This window comes from Tachypleus tridentatus, chromosome 13, assembly GCF_004210375.1.
Source record: "Tachypleus tridentatus isolate NWPU-2018 chromosome 13, ASM421037v1, whole genome shotgun sequence".
NCBI lineage: Eukaryota > Metazoa > Arthropoda > Merostomata > Xiphosura > Limulidae > Tachypleus > Tachypleus tridentatus.
Window position 1 is genome coordinate 201,783,963 of NC_134837.1, and position 12,014 is coordinate 201,795,976.

Consider the following 12,014-nt stretch of genomic DNA (forward strand, 5'->3'; position numbering starts at 1 on the left):
CTCGTGTGAAAAGTTTACAAAACACCTATCGAATAGGCTTAGTAAGTTGATGGAAATAAATAATTATCATAACGAACTTCATTTACATACTAACTCTCTCCAAAAAAGAACGGTTTGGAATCAACTTGTTAACAGGGCCATTCTTTAAGAAACGATGGAACATCTTGACGCCGTTTTTAATTTAATAAAATATAAACCATTACATAGCACCACTTCTTAAAACCTGCATATTTGAGATCTTCTTCTACATTCCACTCTCATCCCACATAGTATCGAATCATAAAAGAATTGTTTGTTGATAAGGATTCGAACCCTCAAACACCGTCCTAACTACCTAATAGCCAGGTCTCTCTCTAAGTGCCAGATATATACTAGCAAAAAATGTTACAATATCAACAAAGGAGACAACAATCAACTTATGATCTAAGTTTCATACACATAACAAATAATGCCACAAAATCAACCCAGATGGAAACAACAACAATCAACTTATGAGTTAAGTTTAAAATATATAACAACAAACAATGCTACAAAACCAACCCAGGTGAAAACAACAACAATAAACAATACAGATCATAATAAACTGACCTTAAACAATAAACACTAAACAAAATAATAATTAACCTTCAATAACAAACAATACAGAACATAATAGATGACCTTCAACAAAAAACACAACAGAACATTATAATTCACCTTCAGAAACACTCAACACAGAACTAATAACTCACAATCAACAACAAATAATACAGAAAATAATACACTGACCTTCAACAACAAACAATAGAGATCATAATAAATTAATCTTCAACAGCAAACAATAGAGATAATAATAAACTAACATTCAACAGTAAACACTACAGAACATAATAACTCACCTTCAAGAACAAACAAGAGATCGTAATAAACTTATCTTCAACAACACACACTAGAGAACATTATAACTCACCGTCCACAATAAACACTACAGAACATAATAACTAACATTCAACAACAAACACTACAGAACATAATAATTCACCTTCAACAACAGAGATCATAATACACTGACCTTCAACAATAAACACTACAGAACATCATAAACGGACCATCAACAACAAACAATAGATATCGTAATGCTCACCGTCAACAACAAAACAGAACATAATAACTCATCTGAAACAACACTACAGAACATAATAAACTGACTATGAACAACAGAAACTACAGAACACAATAAACTGACATTCAACAACAAATACTACAGAACATAATAACTCACCTACCACAACAAACAATTCAGACCACAATAACCCACATTCAACAACAAAAAATACAGAATATACTAAACTGACCTTCAACAACCAACGGTATAAATAATAATAAACTGACTTTGAGAAACATACACTACAGAACATGATAGTTCACCTTCAACAACAAAAAATACTAAACATAATAACTCACCTTCAACAACAAACAATACAGAACACAATAAACTGACCTTGTTTATTGAGAACATCATAACTCACCTTCAACAACAAACACTACGGAACATAATAACTCACCTACCACAACAAATAATTCAGACCACAATAACCCACATTCAGCAACAAAGAATACAGAATATACTAAACTGACCTTCAACAACCAACGGTATAAATAATAATAAACTGATATTCAACAACAAATACTACAGAACATAATAACTCACCTACCACAACAAACAATTCAGACCACAATAACCCACATTCAACAACAAAGAATACAGAATATACTAAACTGACCTTCAACAACCAACAGTAGAGATCATAATAAACTGACTTTGAGAAACATACACTACAGAATATGATAGCTCACCTTCAACAAGAAACAATAGAGATAATAATAAATTGACCTTCAACAACAAACACTACAGAACACAATGAACTGGCCTTCAACAACAAACACTATAGGACATAATAAACTGACCTTCAACACCAAACACAACAGAACATAATAAACTCACCTTCAACAACAAACACTACAGAACATTATAACTCACCTTGAACAAAAAACAGTACATGACAGAATAAAGTGACTTTCTACAACGATACAGAATATGATAAGTCACCTTAACAACAAACACTACAGAACATAATAATTCACCCTCAACAACAAACAATAGAGATAATAATAAACTGACCTTCAACAATAAACAATAGAGATCATAATACCTTCAACAACAAACACTACAGAACATAGCACACTGATCTTTAACAAGTAACAATAGAGATAATAATAAACTGACATGCAGCAACAAACACAACATAACATCATAATTCACCTTCAATAACAAACAATGCAGAACATAATAACTCACTTTCAACAACAAACAATAGAAATCATAACAACTCGCCTTCAACAAAACACATTACGGAACATAATAACTCACCTTGAAGAACAAAAGCTTCAGAAGAAATAATGAATATGCATTTTTAATTAATCTATCATATTGTCACTTACCATAACAATGACTATAAAACAGACATGTATCATACAAAATTAACCACAATTTCTTATTACAGAGAAACAGTGAAACGTAAAGTGATAACAATCAAAAACATTTTATGCCAAAATACTTCAGTACTCTTTTGGATATTGAACCCATGAAGCTAAGATGATGTAATATCATTCCTACCCTCAAATACTAGACATAGCATGACATCATTTACTTAGCAGTGAAAGCTCTGGAACTAGAAGTTACATCCAGCAAGATGACACAGTGAAAAACTTTTAGTTGAAGTAAAGCTGAAGGAACATGAACTCGCGCCTTCCTGATAAAAATGTAAATAAATTCAAATGTGATAAAAAGCAATGAAAGTGAACCATAGACTACTGTAACCATTATTAGGATGTTAAGTATTCACAAGATAACCAAATAGTCTTAATATAAGTGAACAATAGACTACTGTAACCATTATTAGGATGTTGAGTATTCACAAGATTTGTTTGTTTTTTTAGAATTTCGTACAAAGCTACTCGAGGGCTATCTGTGCTAGCCGTCCCTAATTTTGCAGTGTAAGACTAGAGGGAAGGCAGCTAGTCATCACCACCCACCGCCAACTCTTGGGCTACTCTTTTACCAACGAATAGTGGGATTGACCGTCACATTATAACGCCCCCACGGCTGGGAGGGCGAGCATGTTTGGCGCGACGCGGATGCAAACCCGCGACCCTCAGATTACGAGTCGCACGACTTAACGCGCTCGGCCATGCCGGGCCCCATTCACAAGATACACCAAATAGTCTTAATATAAGTGAACAATAGAGTACTGTAACCGTTATTAGGGTGTTGAGCATTTACATGACACAAGAAGTAGTCTTAATATATGTAAACAATAGACTACTGTAACCATTATTAAGGTGTTGAGAACTCACATGATACACCAACTAGTCTTAATATAAGTCAGAAGTCACCAAACTACTGCCCTCGAGATCATTTTGTCCGGCCCGCCAGCAGCAAGCCGCTTGGAAATAAAAAGTGACACTTCATCAAATGTCCGACTGTCATAAAATAAATCACACCGATGGTCGCTTTAAGCTGGCAAACACAAGACGTTATGATAAAAAGAAACAAGGCTGTCACATGCATTTTTAACCAATAGGAAAATTCTTTCGTCCTTGCTGCCCGTTTATTCATATCGAGACACGTATCTATGAAACCATTAGGATTTCGAAAACAAGTACAGACTTAACCCTCGTCCTATCGACTCTTCTTGTAAATTCAGCGGCCTAAGGTTACCGCTTCAGCAAGCTCATTTCTCTTAGTAGTCGGGTAATGCGTAACTCGTTCTCAGGTAAGTGTCGTGGCAAACGTAAGTTTCAGTATTTTTTTTTTTTTTGTGCGTTCTTGGACCAGTACAATACTTTTCTCACAGCGTTCTGTGTTTTCCATATTCAGATCCTGTTTTTTGTTTTTCACCCATCGTTATGGCTGCTTTTAAAAGAAGAAAAGTGGACTCTGAGTGTCGTGCTTTCAATAAAGAATGGGGAGAAAAGTACTTCTTTGTGGAAACAAAAAGCCAGAAAGCTACTTGTGTGATATGCACTGAAAGTGTTGCCGTTTTGAAAGAGTACAATCTTCGGCGTCACTATGAAACAAAACATCTATCAACATATTTGAAATTTTCAGAAAAGTTCCGTTCTGAGAAATTTGAATCCATGAAACGTGTTTTTGAATCTTAAAAGAATCTCTTCACGAGAAAGTTTGCTGAAAATGAATCTGTTACTCGTTACAAAATAATGCATAGGATGGCAGAGCGAGGAATACCTTTTACTAACGGCAACTTCATCAAAGAGTGTATGATGGAAGCAGCAAATGAGCTGTGTCCAGAAAAAGCAAATTTATTTGAATATATCAGCCTTTCAGCAACTTCAGTTGTACGGAGAGCAGAAGAACTTGGAGAGAACATCGCATTACAGATACGCCAAAAAGCTAGAAACTCCCTATGGTATTCTCTGGCACTGGATGAGTCTACTGATCACTCGAGTACGTCACAACTTCTCGTGTTGATTCGTGGAGTTAATTTGGACTTTCAGATAACGGAAGAGTTGGCATCAGTTTGCAGCATGTACGGAAGAACAACTGGAGAAGATATTTTCATGGAACTGCATAAAACTTTGCAAGACTATAACCTTCATTGGAATCAGCTTAGAGGTGTAACAGTTGATGGAGGAATAAACATGGCTGGAGTAAAGAAGGGTCTGGTGGGGCTGATCAGGAAACAGTTGGAAGATCTTCAACTCCCAAGTGCTCTGTTTATACACTGCATCATACATCAGCAAGCACTCTGTGGAAAAGACTTAGATATTTCTTGCGTACTGAAACCAGTCATTTCTGCAGTGAACTTCATTCGGGGTCATGCACTTAATCATCGCCAGTTTAAGGCGTTTCTTGAAGAAATTTATTCGGATTTCTGTGACTTGTCTTATCACACGGCGGTGAGGTGGCTCAGCTGTGGTAAAGTCTTGTCTCGTTTTTATAAGCTGAGAAGAGAAATAGATATATTTCTTATCGGGAAATATAGAGCTGATCCACTTCTGTCGGACCCAACCTGGTTGTCAAAGTTGTCATTTTTGGTTGATATCACATCCCACATGAATGAATTGAACTTGAAACTTCAGGGGAAGAATAACCTTGCCTGTGATCTCCATAGAATCATTAAAGGATTTCGGAGAAAGCTGCCATTGTTTGAAGCACATTTGGAAGGAGGAAACCTCTCTTATTTTCAGTGTTTCAATGAGTTTCATGCTGGAATCACAGAAGATGTCAACCTGGAGTTTCAGAAAAAGATTATTGGTGATTTAAATAAACATTTTTAGAGAGATTTTCGGATCTCGACAGAATCGAAAGTGACATTCTCCTTTTTGAGAATCCTTTTGATTGTGTCATTGATGACGTGCCAGTAGAACTTCAGCTGGAGGTCATCGATTTGCAAGGAAATGACTTGTTGAAAGCAAATCACAGAGAGGCAACTTATTGAATTTTACAGCTGCATACCTAAAGATGATTTTCCAAAGCTGAAGCAGTTCGCATCCGGTATGGCATCAGTGTTCGGAACAACTTATGTCTGTAAACTAGAATTTTCAAAAATGAAGTATGTGAAGTCGGTTCATCGATCAAGGTTGACTGATGAACATTTGAAAGCAATTTTAATGATTGGATGCAGCAATTCAAAACCGAACATTAAAGATATTTTGAAAGCCAAACGCTAATTTCATAAATCTCACTAAGTTGTTTGCGGCTTAGTGAAATTCAGATATGTACTCACTATGTGCGATGTGACAATTGTTTTTGTGAATGTCACCTTCTTTGATAACCTTTTGGTAAATAAAAATGTTGGTTGTATTTCTGTTTGTTTTTTATTATATGTGTGTATTGCATGCTACTCCCACATGACTAATGTGGCATCCTAAACTTAGTGTTAAGCTTATGAGTATTGAACATAATGATCCCGCGCTTTTCATTCTCCGAGTAAACTGGCACCTTGTGAAAAATGTTTGGTGACCCCTGATATAAGTGGTTAATAACAGAATTAATTAAACTTCAACATGAGTATGAGTGGACGAATAATCATATATCAAGTTTACCCATTCTAGATTTAAACAATGTACGTGTATCTACATTACAGATATAAGCAATACAATAAACTGTGTTGTACAGTTTAAAGATAAGTTCACAAAATTATTTTTTGTGAAATGACACATCTGTTCCCTTCCGAAATAACAAAAATTAGCTAGGTTTAGTGAAGAACTATTTAAGGGTTGTGACCATATTTTACAGAACATTGACCATTTAATTTGGAAACGTTGCCTATAAATTCTAAGAATATCAAGGTTAAGTTGGATATGATTTATAAAATGCTGATAAGGATGGTGATGGAGTTCGAGAAGTTTCGAGATAAAAATAAATACAATGAATTACACCAGCTTGTAAAAGTATTGATCGTGGCGTCAGGGCAAAACTTACAAGGGCTGAACTGAAGAGCATAACACACTAGGGACTCGGCGACAGTGCCCTCTGATAAGATGCAGAAGATGAACAACTCTAACAGAAAGGAATTGTTATTGCTCCCCATAAACAAAATAGACTGACTTGAACTGAGACAGGTTAGGGCCTTCCGTGGCAACAAAACAAACTGAACTTGACCGAGGCAGACTACGGCCTTCCCCAGCAACCAAACAGAGTAAACTGGACCGAGGCAGACTACGGCCTTCCCCAGCAACAAAATAGACTGAACTGAACTGAGACAGATTACTTAAGGTTCTGGAGACCTTAGAGAAGACAAGAAACGTGTAAAGGGGAAGCTCAAACAACCAATTAGAGATTAAATTGGGCTGCTATCTTTCCGTATCTGCTAAATGATCCAGTCATTAATATCTTAGCCTGGTATATTCCTGCACCTGTTAACTGATCGAGTCAGGAATATCTTGGATTTGTACCTTCCTGCATCTATCTGCTAATCCACCCAATCAGGAATATCTTGGGTTGGCATCTTCCTGTTTCTGCAAACTGATCTAGTCAGGAATATTTTGAATTGGTATCTTCCTGTATATGCTGACTGATCCAGTTATGAATCTCTTGGTTTTGTATCTTCCTGTATCTGCTAGCTGATCCAGTCAGAAATATCTTGGATTTGTTCCTTCCTGTATCTCCAAATCCACCCAGTTAGGAATATTTTGAGTTGGCATTTTGCTGTAGATGCTAATTGAACCCAATCAGGAATATCTTGAATTGGTATCTTCCCATACTTATTCACCCATCCAATCATGGAATAACTTGAATTGGTATCTTCCCATATTTATTCACCCATCCAATCATGGAATAACTTGAATTGGTATCTTTCCATATTTATTCACCCATCCAATCATGGAATAACTTGGGTTGGTATCTTTCCATACTTATTCACCCATCCAATCATGGAATAACTTAGGTTGGTATCTTCCCATACTTATTCACCCATCCAATCATCGAATAACTTGGGTTGGTATCTTCCCATACTTATTCACCCATCCAAACATCGAATAACTTGAACTGGTATCTTCCCATACTTATTCACCCATCCAATCATGGAATAACTTGAGTTGGTATCTTCCCATACTTATTCACCCATCCAATCATGGAATAACTTGGGATGGTATCGTTCTGTATCTGCAAACTCACCCAGTCATATAAACACGTAAAAAACAACTGATACACGAGACATGATGAGCCTTGAATAGCAAAATCTTTGATTAGTAAACAAGAGTAGAACATCAAATAGGTTTCTCAAAAAATCGTTTATTATATGTGGTAAACTTGACAACTTAATAGGAGACAATTACTCAAACGGCATACCATATGAAAAAATGACCCCAAATGGCCGAATGAAACCGAAAAGCGAGCAGACTGTACAGAGAAGGTAATGGATGTGTGTAAAATAGAACTGTTACACATCACTACCTGCATGATTCTGACTTGATTCTACATAAGGTGGATACGAGCAATAACCAGTCACACTGTTACCACTTGAGAAGTTGGGTACTGTGTCCATCTGCTAACTACAAGTCCTTCTCCCACATATTGGTCAATCATAGCGAGAAGAGTAGCTGGGGTGGCACTGCAGTTACTGTTTTTTTAAAGTTACATTCAGACTAGCGACTGCGCATCAAGACTTGATCAATCATTGGAGTCGAAGACAGCGAATGGAAATAATCAAAGAAATGAAGCCCTTACCAATGTACTAAGGAACATATTGAGCACCACAGAGCAGAAATGGGCAAACATTTGTAATAGCAGTGGTACAGAAAATACAAAAAGCACTACCAACCATAGTTCTTGTAGCTAACTACATTAGGATGGCAGATATCTAGATTTAGAGGGATAGTGTGGTACAGGCAATAATTGATGACAAAGATCAAGTCAATATAGAAGTAAATTTGAAGTCAGTAATATATACTCAGACGAATTTAACGAACACACGAATTCCAGAAACTTAGATTTTAATACATCTGTTGGGTGGAATAAGTAGATGTTAATCCAGTCCTCAACAGCTTCCAGCCAAACCTTCAACAATTACTAACGAATGGAAGATGTTCTAAAATTGGTTTGTAACAATAACATTTTACAAAAAATTCAACAGGGTTGTGAATCTAGAAAACGAATAAAAACTTTGTTGCTCACCCAAGTTTGACAGCATGTTGCCTATTCTTCACTTCATCAACTGTTTTTAACATACCGATGTAAACTTGGGCTTGAAGTAAGCTATGTAAATATTTAGTAAACAGCTGAACTGAACTGAGAATTTATCTAAAGCTTGAAAGAATAGGCAGGGGAAAGAGAGAAGTTAACGATACAATTTTGTAGTATTTTATAAAGTTATATTACAACACTATTAAATTAAAATCGGACATCGTTAGAGTTTCAATAAAATTATTCTTATAGCGATACAATGACCAAGGCCATGAAAACCTCAAACTTGACAAAAGGAGTGTCATACCAGTTGGTAACAGCCGTATGAAACTAATTCTCTTAATCTTAGATACCTACAGCTTTAGATTTCATCATCGAAAGGTGACTTTTTCTGAACACAAAATTTACCACATAAAAGTACTTCCAAAGTAAGCCAACTTTTTTGGACAGGGCTAAACATCCAACTTTGGATAGTACTCATTATATAGCAATGCTGGAAGCTATCCTAAGCAACCAGGAACTTTAAACCATCCAATTCACTGATGCTGCATATCATCTATGATAGCCATTATATATAAGAAAGCATGTCAGTACCCGAAAACCATCAAGTTCACGGATACTGCATGCTTGTCCATAACAGCCACTTACAGAAGAAAGCATCTAGTAATTCAAAACCATCCAGTTCTCTGATGCTACATGGTTTTCTAAGACAGTCACTATACAGAAGGAAGCATCTAGTAATTCAAAACCATCCAGTTCTTTGATGCTACTTGGTCGTCCATGACAGTCCCTACACAGAAGGAAACATTTAGTTATTCAAAATCACCCAGTTCACTGATGCTATATGGTTCTTCATGACAGCCACTATACAGAATGAAGCATCTAGTAATTAAAACCATCTAATTCTCGAGTGCATATCTGTCTATAGTAGCCACTACAAAGAGGAAATGTACCTCGGTGTACAACAAAGAATTTTAAAATAAATAAGTAATATGACCCACACGAACACCCTTACCTTGTTGAGGAACAATACAGTAATTAAACATATTGGAAAACAAGAAATGTTCAATTTGCTTCTGAGAGTCATTATCTTAAGCTTGGTGGCAAAAGTCCATAAATAACAGATTTTTTTCTAATAAGTCTACCCTCTATCCTTGAACGACTGAAATAGCTGACCTCACATAGGCATCAGTGTTAAAATCTACACTTTTTCGGTGATCTAGCGTTCAGTAACTTATATGAAGAGACTCTTCAGCTTAAGCTATAAAGATTCAGACTAATATTAACATAACTGTAATTCCCTTGGTACATTGTGAGAATGTGTAAATTAATATCCATTTTATGTGGATATTTACTTTAGGCCAATGTTGTGTTTCTTAACGATTAAATTCCCAGTTTGAGGTATTCACCATTGATATTAATGTTAGTGACTCCGGAATAAATGTACAATAACAATAGCACAAAGAAGGCGGTGCTGAATTTCATCACTTTCTTTGAATATTTCCAAGTAATAAATGCATAATAGAATATATATTTCAAAATAAAAATAAAAATCACGCCAACAACGTATCATAATTTAAAGAAAATAAGAAGCTCTCCATGTTTTGCTGGAGAACATGATCAGGAAACTAAGAAGAATACAGTAGTTCATTTAGATGCTAAAGAAAATTTTACTGAAACCATCCATAAGTGCTGTCCGTTCAATGTATTGACCTGTCTTGGAGGTTCATCTGCATCATTCTGATGACTACTGAAGTTCTTGAAACAACCTACTGCTCATCAGGCTACAAATGCACATGTGGGTATATCAGCAAACACTAGCCTGAAAATCAACATAAAACTGTTTAGATAATCCAGAATGGATGCAAAGAAGGTTGCAAGAACTGTCAGCAATATGATCCAAGTTCAGGTTGGATAAAAGAGGTGGAGGTTAGTAGAAACCTTTTTCACCAGAATGTGGAATAACCATTAGGGTAATGCAATTTACAGTCATGTTCTTATAAGACACCCAGTTAATCACGTTCATAGACACCTTGAATATGGTAACACTCACGATCATAATGCATAGTAAGAAGAGAATATTGGCTCAGCAAAAGCTATCAGAATTTATTGGTGGAGCCTAAAAACCTTTTGAATATCAACCTGGTCTCAAATTAGCCTAAATAGCTTCTTGAGTCAGCCCACACTAACAATGTAAAGTTAGTGGTTAGAGATATGGTTTACACCACTAAATGGTCCAATAACATAACTGTTGCCACCTGAAAGAAACAACGAGTTGAATATATTACATCAAAAGGATTCTGGAGCCTCACCATGTTGTTACAATCTACAGCCTATCTGATGACTACATTTACTGACAATAACCCTACCAAGTAACTTTTATTATCAAACATGGGAGTGTGACTTGTTGCAGGTGTAAAATAATCCATATTTATTTGTTTGCAATACCCTTGTGTCATGTCCTGGAAACTCCATAATCTCAGTATATTAATATTAAAGGGTTTTTATATATAGATATTGTGCAAGTAAGTCACTCAAAGTAAAGAAACAAAAATGAAAACAGCCTATGTGATTGTGAATTTAGCCATAAAAAGCACATAATGGCGATTTAGAAAGTGATTTTCATAGCTTATATCGTAATAATAGAGATATAATAAAATAATTTGTCTTGTTAAAGAGTGTTCTAAAGTAATTAAAAACACCTGTGTAGACTTTGATGAAAGAAAACAGTTATTTAAAGATCTAGGTGTATGTGTATTTTTTTGTTATAGCAAAGCCACATCGGGCTATGTGCTGTGTCCACCAAAGGTAATCAAACCCCTGATTGTAGTGTTACAAATCCAAAGATTTACCACTGTACCACTGGTGGATTTAAAGCTCTGAATACAACTACAGTAACCAAAAGTTATAGAGGTGATTTTAAAGGAAGTATTACAGTCTTGTATTCAAATAACAGAGTAGTAGTAATTAATTTGTCTTGTCAAAGAGCATATTAAAGTAACTGAATCCGTATGTGTAAATTTTGACGAAAAAAATTAATTAAAGCTCTGGATATAATTGTAGTAACAAATAGTGTAACTAATTTCTGTACACACATTTGACTTGTTTTGCATATTTTAGTTTGAAACAAGTAGCTTGTTTGCTGTCTGTTTACTGTTGAAATTTATCACCAACAAATCACAGGTACCTACAGTAAAGATACTGACCCTACAGAAACTGACGAGTCTATATAAGTGGGCACATGAAATGATTGAGGATAGGTTTTTATTACATATATACGTAGCCACGTGAAAAGGATGGGGTGATTGTTTAATATATATAAGTA

The 12,014-nt window shown here is 35.6% G+C and overlaps 1 protein-coding gene across 3 annotated transcripts in view; it reads right to left on the minus strand.

Annotated features, from left to right (window-relative positions):
* LOC143239156 (protein spitz-like) overlaps positions 1 to 12,014 on the minus strand; it is a 122,639-nt gene that overhangs the window by 73,644 nt on the left and 36,981 nt on the right. The gene's annotated exons all lie outside the window — the stretch shown is intronic.